This window comes from Choloepus didactylus, chromosome 2 (assembly GCF_015220235.1).
Source record: "Choloepus didactylus isolate mChoDid1 chromosome 2, mChoDid1.pri, whole genome shotgun sequence".
Classification (NCBI taxonomy): Eukaryota; Metazoa; Chordata; class Mammalia; order Pilosa; family Megalonychidae; genus Choloepus; species Choloepus didactylus.
Window position 1 is genome coordinate 95,213,177 of NC_051308.1, and position 26,715 is coordinate 95,239,891.

General features: G+C 35.8%; 1 protein-coding gene across 5 annotated transcripts in view; it reads left to right on the forward strand.

Moving 5' to 3' along the window:
• The window catches only part of NME7 (NME/NM23 family member 7), a 241,593-nt gene that overhangs the window by 164,373 nt on the left and 50,505 nt on the right, over positions 1-26,715 (forward strand). The window lies entirely within an intron of this gene.

A 26,715-nucleotide genomic window follows, 5' to 3' on the forward strand; every position in this document is an offset into this window, starting at 1 on the left:
CAAAGAGAATGGGAAAAGTTCAAAAGCATTTCAAAGGCAACAGTGAAGGAATTTTCAAACTTACTGTGGTATACAGCAAGAATATTTGCTTGGCTTCAATGGAAAATGCATACCTTGGAGGAGAAGGAAACATGTTTTCTTAGAGGAAATTAGGTAGAGAATATTGGTAGAGATGAGTGTGGGAGATGGATAACCTGGAAAGCCAGGCTAAAAAATGTGGATTTTGAATAATTTGATTACCCCATATTAGCAAATAGGAATTCCTTGTATATGGCATAATTTTGAATATACTGAATTATTCCTTTGATGCATCTTTAGCAAAGTAAATTGGAAGGGATTTAAGACAGAGTGCTCTAGAAATGGAAAGGAGTAGACCTGATGGCATCAAATGAGAAAGAGTTAGGAAAACCTACTTTATATCTTTTCAGGGAAAAAGAAGAATAAAAATAAATAATATATGTGAGGTGAAAGAGTGAGGATTAAAATGTTTATATGCTGCAGAGGACATTGGAAGAAAGTGGTGGTGATGTTGAATGAGTGTTTATTTAATATTAAGCATAAGAAATTAGGAAAGGATTTTTTGGCTTGATAAAAGAACCCAGAAACCCAGATGTTTTTGACTTGATAAAAGAACCCCCCCCAAAAAAAGAACTCAGTTTTTTGCCATTTTTCACATTTTTAAAGTCTTATTTCTGCTTGATGATCAAGAGAGGTTTTTGTTCATTTGTTTTTTCAGATAATTAAAAATTTAAGTGATCACCTATCTAAACAAACAGAGGTGAACTAAAGAGATGAAAATTGAAACCAAAAAAGGGGAGGGGGTTTGCTCATTCTTTCATTCTCTCATTCATCCAATAAATATTTGTTGAATCTGTGCTAGTATTTGTGAATATGAAGATGTAAACCTCAAAGAGCTTACAAGTGAAGAATAGAGACAAGTATATGTGTCTAATTTCCATATACTGTGACAATTGCATTGTTAGATGTTTGCATTGGGTACCATGTGAGTCCAGAATTATGGCTCTTAGCTCAGTCTGGGGATGGGCAATGGGAGTCAGGAGACTTCTTGAGGAACATGACACCTGAGCTGACTTATGAGGAATGAGTTGAACTTAGTGAAGAAGATGGAAAATGATATGATCAAAGTTATGGATGTATGAAACAGCATCACTTTTGGGCTGTAGCAAGCTCTTTATCATTGCTGGAGCTAGAATACATGGCACTGAATGAAAGAAGCTGAGGTCATTAGTTGGAGGGGTTGGGGAGAGGCCAATGAGTAATCATAGAAGGAAGAGCCCTGAAAATAAAAATTTACTTATTCTCTTTCTTTCTAGAAACTTATTCAATGAACATTTACTGACTTAATAGCATGTACAGGCTCACTGCTTAGGTCCTGTGGCTGGGGTATAATAAAGATGAATAGAACAAGTTGTCTTTCCTTAAGGAGCTCATAATCTCATGATAGCTCAGTTTGAAAACAATTTCAAAGTCCTGAATCTTGCCTCATTCAGCATAGATGGAATTACTCCACTAAATATTTTCATATTGGTTGTTCATGAGCCCCTTATAACATTATAGAAAACCACATCACAGGAATTAATAGTTTGGTAAAAATTTAACATGTTAAATGTTATTAGTGATTGTGAGTGGTAGGATTATGGTGATGTTTTAGTTCTACTTTCCTATGTTTTATAAATTTCTTTAAAATATTTATATTATTTTTATAATAAGAAAAATACTTTTTTATTATAAAACCTGAAGGTTAATTAACTTTAAAATGAGGATACATATATTTATTCAAACAGATTCTCTCCATGAGTCTCAGGGTCCTCTGCATTTATATACAGATATATACATATACATATATATATGTATCTGTATATAAATGCAGATCCAGGATGTTAAGCAGGGCCATGTACCTTTGATGAGTATTTTTAAATGTGAAGAAACCCATTAGTAATTATAGTCAAAATGGCTCTTTCAGTTTGGTCTCATACTTCTTTTGGTTCATTTGATTCTTCTTTACCTTCCTTTATTTCTCCCTTCTTGCCCTGCCTCCCTCCAGCAAATATGTACTGAATGCTTAGAACATGCCAAGCACTATGCTAGGTGCTACTAGATTTAAATTAATGATCAAACAAATGCAGTCCTTTCCTTTGACAAGCTTATGGTCTAACTCCAGCAGGAGATAGAATTGGTGATGAGTCATCTCACTTTAAACTGCTAGGTGTGACAATCTATTCATCTATTATATTATCTTAAAATAATTTCTTATTGCCTAGTCATTCCCATATCTAAAGAGAGATTCTGGGGTCACAGATTGTGTAAATATAATTAGTGCCTGTAACACTGCCAGCTACATAATAGTCATGCAATTAGTATTTGTTGAATTAATGAATTCACTAGCTACATTTCTGTATACCTAAAATCTGGTACTAGCCCATTATTTTTTATTTATTTACTAATTTTTTTATTAGAGAGGTTGTAGATTTCCAGAGCAATCATGAATGAAATACAAGATTCCGATATACCACTCCACAACCAACACCTTGCATTGATGTGGAACATGTTACATTCTACAATAGCATATTTTGATAATTGTATTATTAATTAAAGTCTATAGTTTAACATAGGGTTTGCTGTTTATATAATGTAGTTCATGGATTTTTTTTAATTTTGTTCTCTAACTATATATACAATTTAACATTTCCCCTTTTAATCATATTTAGATATATATTTCAGTGCTGTTAATTGTGTTCACAATGTTGTACTACTATCACCACCATCCATTATCAAAACATTTCCTTCATTCCATATAGGAACCCTGCACATTTTAAGCCTTAACTTCCCATCAACCTGAATAGAAATTCTGCACAAACTAAGCATCATCTCTCCTTTCTCTATCCCCATTCTATTTCCTGATACTCTATATTCTAGATTCTGACTATGAATTTGCTTATTATAATTAGTTCATGTTAGTTAGATCATTCTATATTTGTTCTTTTTGTGCCAGGCTTATTTTACTCAACAGAATGTCCTCAAGGTTTGTCCATGTTGTTGCATACTTCAGGACTTCATTCCTTCTGACAGCTGAATAATATTCTACTGTATGTATATACCACATCTTGTTTCTCCATTCATCAGTTGGTGGACACTTGTATTGCTTCCATCTTTCAGAAATTGTGAATAATGTCCCTGTGAACTTCAGTGTGCAAATATCTTTTTGAGTCCCTGCTTTCAGTTCTTCTGGATATATAGCTAGCAAGCAGTGGGATTGCTGGATCACATGGCAATTCTAAACTTGGCTTTCTGAGGCACCGCCAAATTGTCTTCCACAGAGACTTCCCTATTTTACATTCCCACCAACAGTGAATAAATTTTTCTTATTTTTCCAAATCCTCTCCAATACTTGTAGTTTTCTTTTTTTTTTTTTTTAATAGTGGCCATTGTAGTAGTTGTGTAATAATAACTCATTGTGGTTTCGTTGTGCATATCCAATAGGCAGTGATGTTGAACATCTCTGATGTGCTTTTTAGCCATTTGTACTTCCTCTTTGGAAACTGGGGAATCATCCAAAACATTTGTCTGTCTTTTAACCAAACACATCTATTAGTGTCCCAAATCCTACAACTTATACCTTTTTTACATCTTAGTATTTCTCTTTTTCTCCATTCCTGTGCTACTTAGTTTATTATCCTCACTGTTGCTATTATCTCCTAAATTTTCTCTGATTTTCAGTGTCTTACCCTTCATATGCATCTTCAACATTCCTGATGCAGCATTCTTTCTAACACATAGAGATTTAGTACTATTCAGCTTAAAACCCTACAGTGGCTCCCTATTACTTACCATCATCCTCTATGATATGGCACTTCTACTTCCAGCCTCATTTCTTGCTGTATTTTTTGTCTCTCCTCTGCTTAGGTGTTTGGCTTGCCACAGAATATTGAAACCTGTGTGTAATGAGAAAAGGCGTCTGTGTGGGGGTGGGTATGACAGAGATCAGAGATTGATTACACACAGGAAACTGATCAAATAAATAAATAAATTAAAGATAATGGGAGCCAGATTTCTCTCAGAGAAAGGAAGTACAAATACTGAAAAGGAGAAAACTAGAATGAAACCTGTGATCATGAATTGGAATTGGAGATAATTGATATAAGCTCATGGCTTTCAATGTGTATAGTTAAATAAGAAGTAAATTGATATAAACTTGTGTGTATATATGTATGTATGTAAAAACGTACACATATTCCTTTGCTCTGTTCACCCAAATACCAATTAGCATACCTAGTACCCAGATCTGGGCTTCTAAATTCCATTCTCCATGACATAAACCAAAGCTTCTTGGAGAAATGAAAATAGTGACTTCCAGGGCTGGGTCAAGAGAAGTACGAAATGATCTTGGAATGTCTTATTGTGCCAGAGTAATGGTAGCATGTCAAAAGGACAAAGAAGCCAGGTTGAAGAATGTCTTAGTGTGCCAGAGTAATGGTAGCATGTCAAAAGGACAAAGAAGCCAGGTTAAAGGCTCCCACTAGCCAAATTGGAACCAATTTGAGCATCAAAGTAAGTAATGATAGCAACAGAACAAAACCCATTTACTAAAATAGGAAACTGTGGCTCCATACAGATACAAATTAATTAATTGAAAATTTGATAAGTAATAGTATGTATAATAGTTTTGAAATGCTTCGCCACAATGTATGTGTTAATTATAAAAGGAAAAAGAGTAAAAATGCCATGGAAAAACCTGAAAGACATTTTTTTAAAAAGTTTAAATAAGATGATCAAAATAAACATCATCTCTCAGAGAAAAATAAAAATTACATGACACATGATATGATAGAATGTGAACACAACATCATTTCTGTGATATTCCTGCCAAATATTCATAACAGAATTCAATTGTGTAGAAATAGCAGATGAATCCATGGCTTCTCATCTTTAGAAGTATCAAGTTCACAAAGTATAGGAAAGATTGAGGAACTCGTCCAGACTGCAAGATGCTAAATAAACATGACAATTTAATGAAACATATGATTCTGAACTGGGATCCTTTGTTCATAAAGGGTATTATTGTGTTAACTGCTAAAATTTCAATGGGGTATAAATATGATTGTTACCATGGTTATTAGTAGGAAATATACAGTAAAATATTTGGAGGTATTGGAGTATCGGTTGGCAACTTATTTTCAAATGATTCATAGCAAAAAAGTTCTCTGTACTCTTCTTGCACTTTTCTATGTTTACAATTGTTTCAAAATGAAACTTAAAAATAAACTGTGGGGTCCTTAAAACTTAAAAATAATCAAATAAGATGTGATTGTTTCTGGAGTCAAGCCCAGCTCCACTGAAAAATGTGAAAGTGGATTATCTTCCTTGTCTGGGTGAAGAGCCTGCCAGGCAGAGGGAACAACCAATGCAAAGGTCCTTAGGGAGTAGCTTGCTTGTAGTGATCCAGGAACACCAAGGAATGAGCAAGAAGGAGATAAGACCTGAGAAATGAGATGTGATGCAGATCTTGTAGGCCCTTGAAATAACTAACTTTTACTCTGAGACCATAAGTCATGGAAGAGTTGTGAGCAGAATAGTGACCTGGTTTCACTTTTAAAATATCATTCTGACTTCAGTGTTGGGAATAATCTAACGGGAGGCAAGCACAAGATGATGGCAATCTGGACAGGTGTGACAGCACTTGATGTGGGGAAAAGTCGTCAGGTGTTGTTTACCAGGTTGCTTACCTTTTGCTTCATTCTCTTTAGTGGATGAGTGGCTGAGGTTAAAATTGATGACCCTCTAGAGAAGATAATATGGGAGAATCCTTAGTTCTAAGGAATGGAAATAGAGTGGAACAGGGTTCTTTTCTTTCTATCTGGTTTCATCTCTTAGTCTGTTGATGAGACCAGTGGAAGGTGAATCCATATTCCTATTCCCTGTCAAATCAGTACATAACAACCTATTAGAGAAAGCATATATAACTAGCCAGAGGTTCCAGGCAAATTCACCAATTGAAATAGGCCAATAATTTGTTAGTTTATAGTACAAATATATAGCACATTTTCTTAGGGTAATCAATTTAATTATTTTATAAGCATTTTATTCACTTTAGAAAATGTTAAAAAATATAAAAATACATTTTCAGGAAAGTAGTAAATGGCTTAATGCATTTTAAAAACAAGAAAATTGAAAGTAATCCAAATAAATACAGTAAGAGTGTAGAGTAGTATGCAAAGGTACCATGTGATTTACTTGAAGTAATACCTTTAAGTGATTAGCAATGGAAAATAATTCTGCTGAAAATTACATTTTTAATGAAGAATCATTTCTTTAGTAGCAAAAACAAAAACAAACCAAAACAAGACAAATCACACTCATGTATACCAGTTAGGTTGACCAACACCACCTTCTCAGTTTGCTAAGGACTGTCCCAGGTTTAGCATTGAAAGATCCATTTCCTGGGAAGCCACTCAGTCTCTGGAAAACTCAGACTATTGATCACTCTAAATAATTTACATAATTATTGCATGCTGTCTCTTAAAAACAAACTATAACTAAGGGTTCTAAACATATTCATTTAAAAAGAATTTTTAAATGGATGCTGTATCATTATTCAAGTTCAGAGGAAGTACAGTTTAAATTGCTTTACCTATAGCTAAAGAAGGTGAGTTAGCTTTATATTTTTAATCTACCTTTCACTTGCTCTAAAAGTTACCCTTTAACTAGAACTTTTTTTAGTAGAGATGTTAATAATAAGCGCATTTCCCAAAACAACAAAAGGAGTTAAAAACTAAATTGTAGATACTTGGGAAAACATGCAGAATCAAAATCTAAGTAAGGACTTATACTCATGGCATATAAAAATCTTTTATGAAGGATGGGGACCAAAAGGATAGTAAAATGAGGAAAAATTGTCTTAGAAGTTCTCATCAACCTTGCTTCTATCAAGTTCCTGTAGTTTCTTCATCATACAAGTTGGCTAATGGAACGCATTTCAGTATAGGAGATTTACCATAAATAGTGACTTGTTCAGTTTGAGTGCCATGCTTTATTCTTAAATTCAAGCATTTATTGAAGGCTTGCCATGAACCTGATGCCATGTTAACATGTTGGGGCTTCAAAGATGAGTAACATACAGTTGGCACCCTCGAAAAGTTTGCAATCTAATAGGAGAATCAAACAAGTAAACCAAAAATTTCAATAAGATAAAAACCTGTCTGTGGAAGAAGTACAAGATATTAGGGAAGTACATAGGAAGAATACCTAACCCACCCTTTACTGGGTAGAAGAGAGTTGGGCAGGAGGGACGTGGAGAGGAGAGTACTCAGGGAGGAGAAAAGGCTTCCCTATTGAAATAATGCCTGGAACTGTAACTTGAAGCTGAATGGAATTTAGGTAGGCAAAGGAGGAAGGTCCCACAGAAGTGTAAGAGTTCCTGCTTATCATAGTAGGGTGAAAGAGCCAGGTTTGAGCTGGTTTCTGATAGGAGAGCAAAGCTCCTCCCATCTTTTCTACTCTTCCCTAAGGAAAGTCTGGATCTTGGGCAAGAAATTTCACCCTTATAGGTGGCAAGGTTTTATTCAAGATCCAGGGCATTTGTCTTGAGAAAGCGGTTGCTTTCAAAAGTGATGTATCTCTTATCATCTATAATCTTGATCCCTTGCTTCTTCTTTTTTCCTTTTCCCATTGGTATGAGTAAAAAGGGCTGGGGCTGCTTCTTATGGGAAGAGGCTGGACACTCTTCAGGGGATCTTTCTTCCTCCCCAGAGGTATTTCTTGTCCCTGAGAAGACTTGAGACAGGACGCTTTGGCATTGGAATGTAACAAAAATAAAATAAAAAGTAATTGTGCTGGCTTGGATGTATTATGTCCCCCAAAACACCATTATCTTTGATGCAGTCTTGTGTGGGCAGGAAATGTATTGGTGTTGATTGGTTTGGAGATTTTTGATTGGATGTTTCTATGGAAATGTGATCACTCATCTATGGGGAGATTTTTCGTTGGATAATTTCCATGGAGGTGTGGCCCCACCCATTCAGCATGGGCCTTGATTAGTTTACTGGAGCATTATATAAGCTCAGACGGAAGGTGTCAGCTTGCTACAGCCAAGAAGGACACTTTGAAGAATGCACAGGAACTGAGAGAGGAGCTTCAGATGAGAGACAGTTTGAAGACAGCTGTTGAAAGCAGACTCTTGCTCTGGAGAAGCTAAGAGAGTACAAATACCCCAAGTGCAACTAAGAGTGACATTTTTGAGGAACTGCAGCCTAGAGAGGAATGTTCTGGGAGAAAGCCATTTTGAAACCAGAACTCTGGAGCAGACGCCAGCCACATGCCTTCCCAGCTAACAGAGGTTTTCTGGACACCATTGGCCATCCTCCAGTGAAGGTACCCGATTGTTGATGACTTACCTTGGACACTTTATGGCCTTAAGACAGTAACTTTGTAATCAAATAAACCCCCTTTATAAAAGCCAATCCATTTCTGGTGTTTTGCAAAACAGCAGCATTAGCAAACCGGAACAGTAACTTAGCCAATGCTAGTATTTCTTGTAAAGCAGGAAACCTTGGGGTATGGGAGTAAGTAGATGAGGCTCTGGGAGAATAAGTTGGACTGTGAAACTAGAAGTATGACTAAACTGAATTTGGGAATAGGAAATCAGAAAGGAAGAGAGAAGTCAAACCACCAGCAGAGGCTGGAGCCTGAGGAGAGACCAAGTCCAGAGGCTGTGTGGGTAAAGGAATTTTCAGAACAGAATTTCTAAAATTTACATCTTTTATTTGTATTTTTAGGCATAAATCATCTTTGTCTTCCCAAAACTCCAATAAAAACTAGTATGCCCATAAAGCTTTAGGTTGTGGTGGCATGGGTAGTAAAGGAAAGTACAAACCTGTAGCACATTTAACCCTATGGGTGCCTGGATGAGGTAGTAGTTTCATATTGACAAGGATAGTGAAGCTCTTGACTGTGGTAGGAAGGAAGTCAACAGTGAAGCTGTAGCCAGCACAGAGAAGCTGTACCATGGAATTGATTCAAATGCATTTCAGTCTTTAATTTTCCTAAATATATCAAAGTGGGGAGAAGGCCGCAGGGTAAATATTTTACTTTCTTTTTGGCTTCTTTTCCTCTGATGTGACTTTTCATCAGAGACCAAGGGAATAGGATAGAAGAGGGGGGCAGAATAGACAGAATAGATCCTGCAGTTTGCATTGTTTTAGGCCAGCACCGTCCAACATAAATATAATGCAAGTCACATAAGTAATTTAAAATTTTCTAGTAGCCATCTTTTAAAAAAATCCTAAAGGTAAACAGGTGAAATTAATTTAAATAATATATTTTATTTAGTATACAAAATATTATCCAGATTAATCAATATAAAAATTATTCATGGAATGTTTTACATTCTTGTTCTTTTTTTTTGTACTAAATCCTTGAGATCTTATGTATATTTTACATTTAGAGCACATCTCAATTCAAACTGACCACATTTCAAGTGCTTAGTAGCCCCATGTGGCTAGAGGTACTATGTTGGACAGTATAAACCTAGGCCACTCCAGCAGAACTTGCTTGGGCATATGGAGCTCTCCCCATTGTCTAGCTGATATTATTGGAGTGTTTCCCTGAGGGTTGTGGTGAACAACAAATAATAAAATATAATATTGTTTAGCTTGGATTCCTTTGCACACATTTCTCTCAGGGACTTTAGAGAGAATTAGTCAAAGTCATGGGTAGGAGTCAAATTCCTAGATTCTTTGGGGCCAGATTAGAAAGGGCTTTATATGTCATGATAAAGAGTTGGGATTTAATTCCAAATGCTGTGGGAACCATTTATGAATTTTCAGCAGGACAGTAATGTGATTAAATTTGCATTTTGAAAAAGTTAGTATTATGGTTGTATGGATGACCCATTATATGCCCTATATGACTCATTATATGGTAGGTTGATTAGAAGAGAAGGAGAAAATCCTACAAAAATGTAGATAAGCAGTGATGGAGGGCTGAACTAAGGTAGTGACAGTATATGTAAAGAAGAGAGCACAAGTTAAAGATATGTAAGGAGATAGAATCCACATTGGTGGATGAAGTGAACATGGTATATGGGAACTTATCAAGGATGATTCCCAGCTTTTCAACAAAACCTGGAAGAGAAGAGAGAGACCAGCAGATGCCACCGTTCGTCTTGCCATGTGGCAGAGGAATGGAGGATCCCCAGCTGCGGGTCTTTGGAAACAAAACATTGCCTTGATAATGCCTTGATTTGGACATTTTTCTCAGCTTCAAAACTGTAAGCTTACAAGCTAATAAATTCTATTGTTAAAGACAACACATTTCATGGTATCTGCTTTGAACAGCCTAGGAAACTAAGATACTCCTTATTTGCTGATAATCAGGGCCAGTATTAAATCATGCTAAATTTTGAGTCTTTGGTATATTTGGGTCTTTTATATTGATATTTAAAACAAACAAGAATATTATCTGTGGCAAGTGGTTGGCTGTTTCTCCTGTGATGTGATTGATATGATAAAAGTCTGTAGATCAAGCACATAATCACTGAACTGGGATGTTCCCACCTTAAGACCTTTGGCAATACCCTCTATTGAGAGCTCTTCCCCCAGATGCCCCCATAAGTAACTCCCTCACCCTCTTCAAGTCTCTACTCAAATGTAACCCTCTTGATGAAACTTAACCTGACCATACTATTTAAAATATAACATGCCTCTTCTTCTTAAATTACCCTTTCCATGGTACTTAATCACCCTTTAACATACTACAAGATTATTTGTTTGTTTGTTTGTGGGACTTTAATTTTTAAAATATGCTTAGAGAAAACATTAGGGTGGAATAAAGATACGGGAAGTGCTGTTCTACTTCCAATAATTGATTAACAATTAGATTATTATTATCATAGGCAATAAGAGTTAAAGATTCATTATCAAGATATGCTGGGGGAGGCAGGGCAAGATGGTGGCATAGAGAGGTGTGGAATTTAGTTAATCCTCTGTAGCATCTAGTAAATAGCCAAGAACAACTAGTAAATAGTCTGGAACAACTGTTGGGGGACATCTGTGACTGGACACACATCGTACACCAGCCTGGAATGGGTGGAATAGCTGAGATTGCAGCATGGAACTGTAAGTAAAGCTCCCCAAACTGTGGAGCTGGCACCCCTCCCCCAATGGCAAGGCAGGCTAAGTTATAACACTTCCTTGTGGAAAAAAGAAGCAAGCTACCTGGAGTGAGGGAAAGTAGCTGAAGCCAAGCTCCAGTTGTGGTTTTAATTACTAAATTTGGACTCCTGAATACAGATAAACCCAGAGCAGGCAGGAAAGGAGCCTGAAGTCTCTTTGGCAGAAAGGAGGCCGGACTGATGGGAAAAAAATAGTAAGTTAATTTTAAAAAAGGCTTTTGGCTGGGGCAGTGGGGAGAAGCCTTCCATGCCCCGGGTACCCTTCTCACTACCTGGCATGGGTGATAACCCTTCACAGACCTGCAGCCAAGAGCCCCCATGGTAGGGACTAGAGAGGTTGGAGCAGGCAGACAAATGCCAAAAGGGCAGCGTTCCACACCCCTTGCAACCATTTTGCATCTGGCTGGGAGACAACCCTTCACAGCCCCAGCTGATAGCTTAGTTGAGGGAATTCAGGATTCAGTGGACTTGTGATGGCATCCACCCTTTCTCCATGGAAGCCTGCAATGTGCATAGCCTAGAGGCAGGGATGCCCCATGGAAGTGCCAAGAGCCCTCCCCCAATCCCAGGCACTCATGGGCACCTACCTGGCAGACAGGGACTGTGGGGCAGTTGAGCTGGAAGGGGAGATGCACATCTCTGCAGCCCCCAAGTATTCCACCCACAGCCCCAGGAACAGCCAGGACCACTGTGTCCTGGAGTGGACTCCCTGACAAACTACACAGGGCATGCCCCCCCACCCCACCAACAGGGCTGTCAGTACCCAGTGCACAGAGAAAATTGGTGCACTGATTGGACTTGCACAACATGACTTGGACCCCATTCAGTGAACAGATGAACTTGAAGAGAACTGGCTTGAGCATAAGAGTTCTCAGGAGCACCATCTGCTGGTATATCAGGGAAAGTTCACTCCATCAAACTGTAGCTCTGTCAAGTTATAAATAAATGTTCAAATAAGTCTGCATATCCTAAAAGAACCCTATCAAAATAAGCAAAGGCTAAGATGCCAAAAACATCAGAAAATTATAAAACATATGAAGAAACCAGAAGATATGGATAAGCTAAACATCCAAATTAAAAAGCCAGAGGAGACACAGAACTTGGAGCAATTAATCAAAGAAGTATGCACAAACTCAGTATCATGCCTCAGGGTATAAAGGACATGAAGAAGACCTTAGAAGAGCATAAGAAGAATTTGCAAGAGTAAATTACAAAAAATAGTGGATCTTATGGAAACAAAAAGTACAGTTCATCAAATTTAAAAAGATTCTTAAGACACATAAAACCAGATTTGAAGAGGTAGAGGAATGAATTAGTGAACTCAGAGAACCAGTGATGGAAAGTGAAAGCACAAAAGAACGAATGGCGGAAAAAAAAGAAAATTTTGAAATTGAGCTCAGGGAAATGATGGACAACATGAAGCACACAAATATAAGAATCATTGATGACCCAGGAGGGGAAGAGAAGAGTAAAGGGCTAGGAAGAATATTCAAAGACATTGTTGGGGAAAAATTCCCAACCCTGCTAAAAGGCAAATCAAAGATGCCCACTGAACTCCAAATAGAATAAATTCAAATAACCCCACTCCAAGACATATTCTGATCAGATTGTCAAATGCTGAAGAGAAGGAGAAAGTTCTGAAAGCAGAAAAAGAGAAGTGATTCAGAACATACATGGGAAACAACATTAGACTAAGTACTGACTACTCAGTGGGCACCATGGAGGCGAGAAGGCAGTGGTATGACATATTTAAAATTCTGAAAGAGAAAAATTGCCAGCCAAGAACTCTTTATCCAGCAAAACTCTCCTTCAAAATTGAGGGAGAGCTTAAAATTTTCACAGACAAACAAATGCTGGGAGAATTTGTTAATAAGAGACCTGCCCTATGAGAAATACTAAAGGGAGCTCTACCAGCTGAGAAAAAAGAAAGGAGAGATCAGTCTGGAGAGAGACACAGAAATGAAGGGTTTTAGTAAGGGTATCTTAAAGAAAAAAAGAGAGGGGAAAATATATCTCAAAAATAAAAACCGAAGGATAAGATGGCTGATTCAAGAATTGCCTTTGCAGTAATAACATTGAATGTGAGTGGATTAAATTCCCCTATTAAAATATATAGATTAGCAGAATGTATTAAAAAGTATGTACCATCTATATGTTATTTACGAGAAACTCATCTTAGACCCAGCAAAACAAAGAAATCAAAAGTGAAAGGACAGAAAATAATATTCCATGCAAGCTACAGCCAAATGAAAGCAGGCAGGGGTATCAATACTGACTTCAGATAAAATAGACTTTAAATGCAAGCTGTCATAAGAGACAAAGAAGGACACTATATACTAACAATTGGGAAAATTTACCAAGAAGAAATAGCAGTCATAAATGTTTATGTACCCAATCAGTGTGCTCCAAAGAACATGAGAAAAACATTGGCAAAACTAAAGGATGCAATAGATGTTGCCACAATAATCATGGGAGACTTAAATACACCACTTTTTTCTATAGATAGATCAACCAGACAGAGGACTGATAAGGCAATTGAGATCCGAAACAATGTGATAAGTGAATTAGACAATAGACGTATATAAAGCATTACATTCCAAATTACCAGGATATGCATTCTTCTCTAGTGTTCATGGAACTTTATCCAGGATAGATCATATGCTGGGGCATTACACAAGCCTCAATAAATTTAAAAAGGTTGAAATTGTCCAAAGCACATTCTCTGAACACAGTGGAATGCAACTAGAAATCAATAACTGTCAAAGATCTAGAACATTCACAAATCTCTGTTTTAAACAACACGCCTAATCAGTCAGTGGGTCAAAGAAGAAATTGTGAGAGAAATTGCTAAATATCTAGAGACAAGTGAAAACGAGAACACAACATATCAAAACTTATGGGATTCAGTGATGGCAGTATTGGGGAGAAATTTAAACCTCTAAATGCATACATTAAAAAGGAAGAAAGAGCTAAAATCAAAGAACTAACGGAACAACTGAAGAAATTAGTAAATGACCAGCAAACTAATCCTAAAGCAAGTAGAAGAAAAGAAATAACAAAGATTAAAGCAGAAATAAATGATAAGAAGAAGAACAACAACAAAAAACAATAGAGAGAATCAATAAAACCAAAAGTTGGTTCTTGGAGAAGAAAAACAAGATTGACAAACCCTTAGCTAGACTGACAAAGTCAAAAAGAGAGAAGATCCAAATAAAATAATAAATGAAAGGAGGGACATTACTGCAGATCCCGAAGAAATTTTAAAAAATCATGAGGTTACTATGTACAACTGTACACCAATAAACTAGAGAATTTAGAGGAAATGAATAATTTCCTGGAAACACATGAACAACCTAGACTTATCAGAAAAGAAATAGAAGACCTCAACAAACCAATCACAAGCAAAGAGATACAATCAGTGATCAAAATGCTTCCTACAGATAAAAGCCCAGGGCCAGATGGCTTCACAGGGGAATTCTACCAAACTTTCCAAAAAGAACTGGCACCAATCCTGCTTAAACTCTTTCAAAAAATTGAAGAAAATAGAACACCACCTAACTCATTTTATGAGGCCAACATCACTCTAATACTAAAGCCAGGTAAACATGCTACAAGAAAGGAAAACTACAGGCCAATCTCCCTAATGAATATAGATGGGAAAATTCTCACAAAATTCTTGCAAATTGAATCCAAAGATGCATTAAAAAAATCATGCACCATGACCAAGTGGGGTTCATCCCAGGCATGCAAGGGTGGTGCAACATAAGAAAATCAATCAATGTAATGCAACACATTTACAAATCAAAAGGGAAATATCAAGTGATCATCCCAATAGATGCTGAAAAAAAGCATTTGACAAAATTCAGCATCCTTTTTTATAAAAACACTTCAGAAGATAGGCATTGAAAGAAACTTCCTCAATATGTTAAAGAGCATATATGAAAAACCCACAGCCGGCATAGTACTCAATGGTGAAAGACTGAAAGCCTCCCTGCTAAAATCAGGAATCAGACAAGTATGCCCACTGTCACCACTATTATTCAAAATTGTGCTAGAAGTTCTAGCCAGAGCAATCTGGCAAGACAAAGGGAAAAAAGATATCCAAATTTGAAAGGAAGAAGTAAAACTGTTATCATTTGCAGATGGTATGATCTTGTATTTGGAAAACCCTGGGAAATTGATGACACAGCTACTATAGCTAATAAACAAATCCAGCAAAGTGCAGGATACAAGATTAATGCACATAAGTCAGTAATGTTCCTATATGCTAGAAATGACCTAACTGAAGAGACACTCATGAAAAAGATTCCATTTTCAATAGCATCTAAAAAAATCAAGTACCTAGAAATAAACTTAACAAAGGATGTAAAGGACCTCTACATATAAAGTTACATGACTTTACTAAAAGAAATAAAAGGGGACCGACCTAAAGAGATGGAAAGATATTCTATGTTCATGGATAGGAAGACTAAACATAGTTAAGATGTCAGTCCTACCCAAACTGATCTACAGATTCAGTGCAATTCTCATCAAAATTCCAACACCCTACTTTGCAGACTTGGGAAAGCTAGTTATCAAATTTGTTTAGAAGAGAAAGATACCTCAAATTGCTAAAAACATTCTAAAAAAGAAAAATGAAGTGGGAGGACTTACAGTTCCTGATTTTGAAGTTTAATATAAAGCCACAATAGTCAAAATGCATGGTATTGGCACAAAGATACACATATTGATCAGTGGAATCAAGAATTTGATTCCCAGAACTATGGTAGATCAATTTTTGATAAGGCCCCCAAATCCACCGAACTGGAACATAATGTCTTCAACAAATGGGGCTGGGAGGACTGGATATCCATATTCAAAAGAATGAAAGCAGACCCCTACCTCATACCCTATACAAAAATTAAGTTAAAGTGGGTCAAAGAGCTCCATATAAGAGACAGTACCATAAAACTCCTAGAAGATAATGTAGGGAAACATCTTCAAGAGTTAGTATTAGGAGGTCGCTTCTTAGACCTTACAACTAAGTGAAAATAATGTAAGAAACTGATCATTTATCTTGGGATACAACATATATTAAGTGAAGTTAGGAACCCACTACTTAATAAATCAAACCCTCAACTTGAAGCTTGCTCTTGTGAAATTTAGGGTTGTAAATAGGAGGCTGTGCCCTCCTGTAATTATGCCAAAGAGGCACCTCCAGGGAACCTCTTTTGTTGCTCAGATGTGGCCTTTCTGTCTCTAAGCCCAACTTGGCAAATAAATTCATTAATCACCCACCCTCCCTTGTCCCCCTAGGGGCATGACTCTCAGGGAAATGACTCTCCCTGGTGACATGGGACATGACTCCCAGGAGTGAGCCTGGCCCTGGCAGCCAGTTATTGAAAATTCCTATTTGACCAAAATGGGGAAAAAAGGTAACAAGCTGAAGTCACAGTGGCTGAGAGATCCCAAATAAAGTAAAGAGGCCCTCCTAGAGGTTTCTCTTGTGAAAGCTCCAGCTAGACATCCCAAATGGCTACAGTATGCCATGCCCTTACCAAAAATATTTCCCAAATACCTAGGTCTCTACTTGAGATGCTATAAAAGATTTACTCACTAAGTTTTATCTTTAAGAAATTTAAATCCACCAGACTGTTCTTATGCCAGACAAGTCCTAAAACCCAAAGGCAACAGCCTCTGTAAGAACAGCAATCAGATATAGCCCCCTTCCTCATGCTGTTGACACCCCCTTTAATATGAACAAGTTATGGTGCTCACTGCCTAAACACCCGTGAAGATGGAGAAAGAGATTAAGAAGAGGAAGGGGAAGGGGGTAGCAACAAAGAAGATAAGATTTAACAAAGGTCTGTGAATACTGAAACTTTATACAATTATATAATATATATGTGTATGTGTGTGTGTGTGTGTGTGTATATATATATATAGGATGCTGGGTTGTTGGAATGCCTAGAAGGAGATAAATGACATGGTGGAATGGAAACCTATAGCATTCTTTGGGTTTGCTCTATAGCTGCTCATTGAATTATGCCTTGAAGGTCTTCAGCTTATATTGCATAATAAGGAAGGGAGTGAGACAATGGAACTATAACCCATAACAATTTTTGGAATTACCTATGTAACTGCTTGTTGAGCTGTACATGGAGAGTTGACACCTTTCTGTATGTATGCTATATTTTATATGTTATATAAAGGAAATGGCTGAAGTTATGGAACTGTGACCCATGACATTCTTTGAGATTTGCTTTCTATTGACTTGTGAAATCGTGGTTTGAAAGTTATTACTGTTATTATATATGTTAGAGTTTACAATAAAAAAAAAGAAGACATTGGGTGAATGTAAGGAAGAATTCAAAAGGGGCAAAAACAATAATGGAGGAAATAATCACTGAAATTTCCCACTTTTATGAAAGACCTGAAATTACAGATGCAAGAAGCACAGTGTACCCCAAACAGAACTGTAGGTTTTACTATTATCCTAAGATTTTTTCATTCATATGTTTTTTCTGTATTTTCTGTATTTTTAATAGGAGTTTAATTTTATAAAAGAAAAATAAATTGAAAAAATAGCAGTGCCTGCTTGATAAACAATCCTGGTTAAAAAGTAATTTCTCTTGAGGAGTGGATCGCTATAAGAGGTTTAATACAATTAGCTCAACAAAGTACTAAGTACATAATGAAAAATTCTTACATTTCAGAATACCTATTTGTCTTGGATTTCTTTTGCTTTAGTGTTAAATAACATTTAGCTCTTTTAAAACTTGTCAAAAATAAGAACTCTCTCTGTGAGTATAGAAAGATGAAACAATGTGACCTAAAACGAGAATAATAGAAAAGTAATTGACATTCAAGTACTGAATAAAACAATTTGGCTTTTACTTTATATTTTCCCATGAGAACAAAAGCAAAGATATGTTCAAGTATAATATTACTGTTCAATGGCAATATTTTCCTATAAGGCAGGAGATGTAATTTAAATTTATTAGTCAGTTGTTTGTTGAATTTTTCATATTCTTTTCCTGTATGTTTGGATTTTTCTGCTAAATTAACTTAAAATAATAAAAATGTTTTCTCTTTTCTGGGGGTTGTTCCAGTGAACTTTAGGGAATGAGAATAAAATTTAAAAATTAAAGTTCTTCATAAGTAGATTTCTATAGTCTATAACTTTTTTTCCTGTGAGAATATTAGCATGAAATTCTTTTCATTTTTAGGATTTTCACTAATTTGGAGGTTTGCAGTTTTGCAGGGTATAGATGTTAAAATATCCCTCTTTTTTATGTTTTGTTAACATTTGTCAAGAAGAGGTTCGATTTTCCTTTTCTTGGTATGGTCATGGTTTCTAAGGCATGTTTATTTTTCCCAGATTTGATGAACAATTCAGAGCATTATTATTGCTCTTTCTAGTTTCCATGTTCCACAACTGGTTCCAGAAATCAAAGACATATGTAACCACTGCTTCTATTGTTCAGACTCTCTTGAATGCTGTCTCTATAATTTTACCATGCATGATCACTTCTAATTTCTGCTTATTGACTGAAAGTGGTTCAGAATTATATAATTGTCTAGTGAATATGGTTTGGAATTTAGTTAAGGGAGAGAAAAATAACAAGTAATTCTCTCAATCACTGTTAAGTTACCAAATAGCTTTTCAAGATAATCGAGAAAGAATATGTTGTTTCCCTTAGCTAGTTTCAATTCTGCACCAAACTTTTAAAAATATTTAAATTTATTTAATTATAGTAAATATAAATATGAGTTTGATGCAAGATGAATATTTTAACTGGATTAATACCCACATTTATTTCAGTGGTCAATTAAAATATTAAAGATGTAAACATTTTATAAAAGAGAGTATTGTTAAATTGTTAAAGATGTAGGTTTTGAACTCTATTCTAGTCACAATAATAGTGAATGACCATACCAGTTTAATAATATCTGATAATTGGTTTGTTTACTAATTCAATAACTATAATTTATCCTCGAATTATGTACTAACACCTATGCCCAGGCCCAACAAGAATCAAAACAGACCTAATAAGAACAGAGGATCCTCAATGAACACAGAATACCTGAATAAGTAATATTTTTCCATTTCCTCATCCTTGGTTATTAGTTTTCTCAGAAATATCTTTGGGAGAAAAATGAATGTAATTCTTTTAGCCTAGTGACATGCACAATGGCAAAAAAAAAAATAGAAAGGAGTTAATAATTAATATTTTTTGAACACCACCTATGTTCTGGGCATTGTAAATGCTTTACATGTCATAATTCCTTTGATCCTCATAGTAACCCTGTGAAGTAGATATGCTGATTATCCAGTTTACAGGTAAGAAAACTGAGGAACAGAGAGGTTAAGCAAACTTGCCCAAGGTTTATATAGCCATTAAGTAACAGAACTGGGATTCAAACCTTCACATTATTGCTCCAGAGTTCATACCTTTAACCATACATTATACTGCCTTATTACATGTCCATGATACCTTATCATGATATTGCCAAGTCATATGCAAATTATTACTTTTGAAAATTAGATACAGAAATACTTTCTTCTCTGTAAAGTTTTAAAACTAAAGATTTGAGTACTCTCTTTCCAAGTGGTTTAGCTAAATCTGATCCCCAAATAATAAAATAAATGACATTTTTGCCTCATATTACATATGCCATAATTGTTTGTATTATGTATAAAAGGTCAAAAGCTAAATAAATACTAAAAAATGGATTAAAGAAAACAGGAGGTTTACATCATCTCACCTTATCTCCAACATATGGCATATTGTATATACAGGAACAAAATAATGTTTTCCCCTATAAAAGCATTTAATGACATTTTTAATACATGTATGATGAATAATACTTATGCTAAATTCTTTTCCAAAATGTTTCTTATCTTAAACACTTCTGCATCATATATTCCATCAAATGTAGTAATTGAGTCCCCTCAAGCAGTCTTCCAAGGGGTACATTATTCTGTGATACACTGTGGCAATAAAAAAAAGAAAAGAAAGGAAAATCATGAAATAGTTTCTTTGGCTGCTCAAGCAAATACCATGCAATGGGTCGACTTAAACAATTAGAATTTATTAGCTCATGGTTTTGAGGCTAAAAGTTCAAATCAAAGTATCATCAAAGCTATGCTCTGTCTCTGAAGACTGCAGCAGTATGGGGCTGGCTGCTGGCGATCCTTGCTCCTTAGCTTATCACGTGGTCTCTCCTGGTCTCTCCCTTCTCTTCAGGCTTCCGACGGTGTTCATCTTCTGGCTGCTACCTCTGTGGCTTTCTCTCTCTCTGTATGAATTTCATTCCGCTTGTAAAGGACACCAGTAATAGTTAATCCTATTACTATTTAGTTAATACTGATTGAGATGGGCCACACCTTAACTGAAGTAAATTCATCAGAAAAGGTCCTCTTACAATGGAATGGATTTAGTTTAAGAACATGTTTTTCTGGGGTACATACAGCTCCAAACCACCACAGATATATTATTTGATATCAAAAGAATTTATGATCTAGATGAGGGATAGTAAATATGGGACAAATGAGAGGTAGTCATGTAAACTGGAATAGGTGTAAAAGTCATACTTAAGCTTGATCTGGAGGCAAAACAGAAACCACAGAGAGGCAAGGGGAAGTGAGCAGACACAGTAGGGGAGAATGATTGGACCAGCTTAGCTGATGAAAATCATTCAGTTTGATTATCTAGGGGTTTCAGGTTCCCACCTGATAGTGAAACCCACCCCTCCTCCATCTCTTTCTTTTTCTCCGTTTTATTTGTGATTGTAACATAATAGGGAAATTCTGTCATCTTATAGTAACATACAATTCTTGTTTTGGTACATTGCATTTATAGTGTACTCTTTTCTTCTGATGGGAAACACACACACACATAAACTTATTAAGAATGACATTTTTTAGAGCATCTGAAATTGTCACAGGAGGAATACCTACATGACAAACTTGGAACATTGTTTTTTTTCCAAATGAGTACCAATGTACCAATTCCCAGGTGGCACCAAACCTTCTGAAATAGAATTATTTTGCCACATTGATGTTTACTATCACTCCATTTAAGAACCAGGCGTTGGGGCAGTCTCTGGGTTAAGCCATACATTTCTGGAATGGAGACTTCAGTCTCAAGCATGAAGACCAATAATTAGAATTATATCAATAATATTTTTATATTTAGAGGTAGATTCTCTAGAATAGTGGGGATTATAGAAAATTCTTCTTTATGAGTAAAACTTCCAGAGATTACCTGTGGTATAGGGTAAACTAGAAATAAAGTTTGCTTTAAAAGATTTTTTGCTCTTCTGTTTCCTCCATTTTGTTGATTAGGGTTTACTTTGTTTTATTCAACTAAAAATATTGAATATGTTGTGGGTGCTGGGTGTTTAGCAGTTAACATGATAGACATTGGCTCTGCCCATGTGGAGCTTATCGCCTAGTGAGGAATATGGTCATTAAACAAATGATTACATATATATCTGTGTATTACAACTTTATTAAGTGCCACAATGGAGTATGATCTTTGTGCATGAGCTCATAACAGTGGGTTCTAACTTACATGAGGAGGGGGCGCGGATTCATGTAGGATTCTAATTTTTTTTCTGAAAATTGGAAAACAAAGAATAGTTATGTGGGATGGCCCTAAAGCCAGGGAGAACCCAGCACATTTTAGGAATTCACAGAAGTCCAGTTTGACCCTAGCTTTGAATGCAAAGAGGAGAGTAGCCCGCAATGCAGCTGAAAGTTTAGGTCAGGTTAGGAAGAGTTCCATAGAGCACATGAAATAGTGTAATGGGAGACTTACGGAAACATTTAAACAGGGGATTGTTGTGATCAAATTTGTGTTTTAAAAGATCTCTGTGACTACTATGTGGAAAATTGGTTGGAGGAGAATAAAGTAATTCTGAGTAGAAATGATGGGACCCTGGGCTGGAGTACTGACAGTGGTAGGCTTTGAAATAGATTTGGAAGGGGAGCTGGCAGAACTTGTTGATGGTGTGGATATGGGCATGAACTGCCAGGTAGTTCATCTACGAAGATGAACAAATTCTTGATAAATGTGACTGTTCTGTTTTGGAACAGATAAAGAAACTGTGATTAAAACACCAAATCATTTTAAACTTAATTCATTGTTTAAATATTCTTCCTGTGCTATTGATTTTTAATGTTATGCAGATATAAATAGCCTTTTCTCTCAAAAGTAGGAAATAGAAATAGCAAAAATGTGTTCCATCTTGAGTTTAAACCATGTAAAGGCACCTATCAACCCTTAGTAAATTTGGAACTCCTTGATCTTTGATGGAACATTATTTTTAGTACCTTTGTTTTGTTATGTTCTTAAAGAAAATAATGGCCTGGCTTTAATGGACTCTTAGTTAGCTCTTCAATGCTAATTTTAATTTTGTAGATTTTTTTCAGTTCCAGTTTTGTAAAAACAAAATGCTATATTTCACCCTTCTATAACCAGCAGATGTTGTTTTCTTATTAATTCTGCCTTGGAGATTCAGAAGTGGGTGGAATTAATTGATTAGGATCCAAAAACACATGAACTATGAAAACACATTCTTTAAAACATTACAGAGTTGAAATCTAACTAATAATATATGTTTTTCTAAACCTGTAAGTCTATTGCTTTTTTTTTTACTACTTTATTATCTCTGCTAAATATGATGCAAGCCATTAAAGATTATGTTTGATTTGGGATTGTTCCCAGTTTTGTCTTCTAAGCCTTCTTATTAATTAATATAAGTTACTGCTAAGAATTGTGACACTTACTGAGATGTCATATTTAATAGTGCATAGAAGGCAAATGAATGCTGATTGAATCATTAATACCACAGTCTCTCTAGTTTCAAAGCTACAAAGATGATTAGAATAAAAAATGCCTTCCATTTCTTCAGTAAGCAGATTCGCTATTACTTTAGTTTAAATATAACTATGCGTGTAGACTTCCACTGGAAAATGAACTGATAACAGCTGTTTTCCCTTGTTATCCCTTCCTGCTGTTAACCTCATTCTACAAGTGTCAGAACTTGTTGCAGAGGAAATAGGCACAGTAAACTTGGCCCTAAGCATTCATTTCCATCTCTCTAATCCATTCATTCATTCATTCAGCCAACCACCTCACCAGCCAACCTCCTAATCAACAACTTACCAAATAACATTTACAGACTTTTTTCTAGATACAGGTACTCTTGGATACTGGTAATGAAAAGGTGAATAGCACACTTTTCTTGAGCCAGAGAAGTTTAGGTCCTAGTAGAAGGAAATAATTTCGTAGTAATTGCAATAAAGCCTTATAATTCTGTGATAGAAAAATCTTTCAAATGGAAAAAAAGATTTATGATCAAATAAGTTTGAAAAATACTGAGTTAAATAAAGATAAGCAAATTTCTCTACTACAGGACTCTAGAATGTTTAGAATGCTAACGTGTTGTGAATCTCCAAAAAGGGAATCTGGTATAAAGTATTTTCCAACTTTGATTCCAAAAGTTAGAGATGACAACCAGGATAAAAAGAAATTCCTAACCATAATTCTTGCTAAGCTGCCTGCACATACTACAAATGAGAACATAAAGAACTTTCAAACATAGCTGTTTGTTCTTAGTGAAGAGAAAGATAAACAGGGCTATATAAATCTAAATTTCAAAAATTTATCTTATTTCCAGCTTACTCATCCCGACATCCTTTTTTCCCCACTGCAATGGACCTTTGCACAGATTTTGAGGATTCTGAATTTTTCTGCTTTTGAGTTTCTCATCAGTGTCAGAAAGGAACCATTTTTCCTGTTATTGACACTTATTCATCTCAATTTACTAAACCTCACATATGCTTGCATTTTTAGACCTGTTCTCTAATTACAGAATTACAGAGTGAAAGGAATTATCTACAGTTAAAGGTATCTGAGCAAAAAACGTTGTTCTGTTTTGTTTTTCTTTGTTTTCTGTTTTTCCCTTCTGGTGCTGGGGGAATGGAGGGGTTGTTCATTTGATCCTTGCCTTCCCCACTGAGTACAGCCTGAGACTAATCCTAGAGCAAGGACTCTTATCCTAGTGTATACAGACCCCATTTCCTATTTGGAGATAGAATTCAGAGGTCTGTGAACTTGGATGAGAAAAAAAAAAACCCTACTTATTTTCACTAACCTCTAACTGAAGTTTAGAATTCCCATGAATATAATCAACAAATCACAGTAGTTGCAATACCTTGACTTTACAACCAGTGGAAATCACAAATAATTTCGGACCATACTGCAATTGTTGTAGTTATCTTGAAATATCATTTATATTCATTGCTATTTTAAAATTATAGGAGTTATTAGATAAGCTGCTGGGTCTTAATAAAGATACATATTATAGTATTATATCACAACTTTAAAATATAGTTTGATAATTGGATTTCAAAATAATTTGTTTCCTTTGTAATCCTGTTGCTCAATTTTATGCATTTAAAAAATAGCATCGTGAGAAGAAGCTTCATAGGCTTAATCAGACTGTCAAAAGGGATCCTCAGTAAAAAACAAAACTAAGAACCTTTGTCTTAAAAGCAGATATATATACATGGATCATATTAAGATCTCTGGAAAGGCTGAGTTAGAAGACAAAGTAGTAGACCAAAATAGCTTCTTCCTCTTTGTTCCCTTTTCTTGCCTTAATGTTCACACTTTCTGGTCCAAGCCTCTGAGATATCCCTTCTTATAAGACTTGTAGCCCATTCTTATTGTTCATTCTCTAATACTTGCCCCAACTTCTATATACATATTTAGATGAATTCATTCACTTAATCATTCAACAAATATTTGAGGGGAACCAAAATACAGTACCAAGTACTGTTCTAGACACTGGAAATATAGAAGTGAACAAAACTTGACCACGTGGAGCTTATATTCTAGTGGAAGGAAACAGACTGTGAATAGAATAAATAAGTAAAGTTTATGGTATGGCTTATGATGTTAAGTGTGTGGAGAAAAATAAAGCAGGGAATGAAAATATAATTTTCCAGGTACAGTGAGGGATTTACAGTTTTTAAAAATAGAATGGACAGGGAAGGCTTCGCTGAAAAGGTAAAGTTGGTAACAGACTTGCAGGAGGTGAGAGTGAGAGCCACTTAGCAATATGGGAAGAGCAAGTATGGAGTGTGCCTGGTATTTTGGAAGAATCAAGGAGGCCAGTGTGGCTGGAATGGGGTGAACATGGGGAGAACAGTAGGAGATGAGGAGGTCAAGGGCAAAAGAAATGGGAAGGAAGATCATGTAGAGCATTGTAAGCCAATGAAAGGACTTTGGCTTTTACTCTGAGTGAGTTGGGGGTCATGTCAGAGTTTGAGCAGAGGAGGGATGACATGTTTAAATGGTATCTCTCTGGCTGCTTTGCAGAGAAGAGATAAAGGGTGGCAAGAGCAGAAATAGGAAGAATGAGTAATGAGTGGAGTCTTTGAGATGTGGTGCTTTAGAATGAGGGCTCTGGAGTCAGCCTGCCTGAGGTTCTTCATTTGAAAAATGCCCTTTGTTTCCTCACTGATTGAATGAGGAAGAGTATACCTTTGTTGTGAGGATTAAATCAGTTAATGTGGTTGAACTTCTTAGAATGGTATCTGGCACATTGTATATATTCACTAAATGTTGATTGCCCTTTTCTCAGAGTGCATAGGACACATGTTGTGAGAGCAACAGAGAATGGGCAGGATGGGAAGGCTTGAATGCACTCTGGGGATCTTGTTCTTATGCGTCGTTAACTTTAGAAGGCTAGTTTAAAGGCGAAGAAGCACCAGATGTTGCCTTTAGATCTGGCACCTTAATCTTTTCATGTGTGATGATGGTGGTAAAGTTTAAGTAACATGAAATCAAGGGAAAACTGTTGACACTGACACTTATTATCAGAAGTAGGGAATTAATGAATGAATGAAAAAACTAAAAATGTGGTTATTATAGTGTTCTGTAATATAATATAATGATTGCTTTTTAAGTGAACTGAATTACCTTATTTGTCTAATTACTCAAAGAACAATAACAATACATACCATTACACTAGATTAATTATTAACGTTACAGTAGTAAACATTTATTCATAGGCTTCATAGTTTAATCATATAAAATAATCTTACAGTTCATTAAAAAATTTAAATGGAAGACTACTTTCATTGTTAGGTCTTGGTCATCCCTGTTTTTTCACTTTTAAAAAGAAAAAGAAATTTCTGGCAAAGTTACCATCTATAAAGACAGTATAGCTGCCCAAAGAGCTCAGATATCATATTTGGGATTTCTGATAAGCACAAATCTCAAAAATGAGTTCAATGTCAATTCAAATCAAATCAGTATTTATTGAGATCCAACCATAGGCATAGCATTGCTAGATCCTGCTTGCAATCTAGTAAGAAAAGAAGAGACGTTTCCAAGCAACAGCAATATAAATCAGAGAGTAAAATAAAAACTTTAAGAAAGGTACAAAATGCAAATAAGATTTTCAAAGAAGGTAGTACTTACATCTCTTGAGAAAGCGAGAAAGGCTTCACAGAGATTGTGGCATCA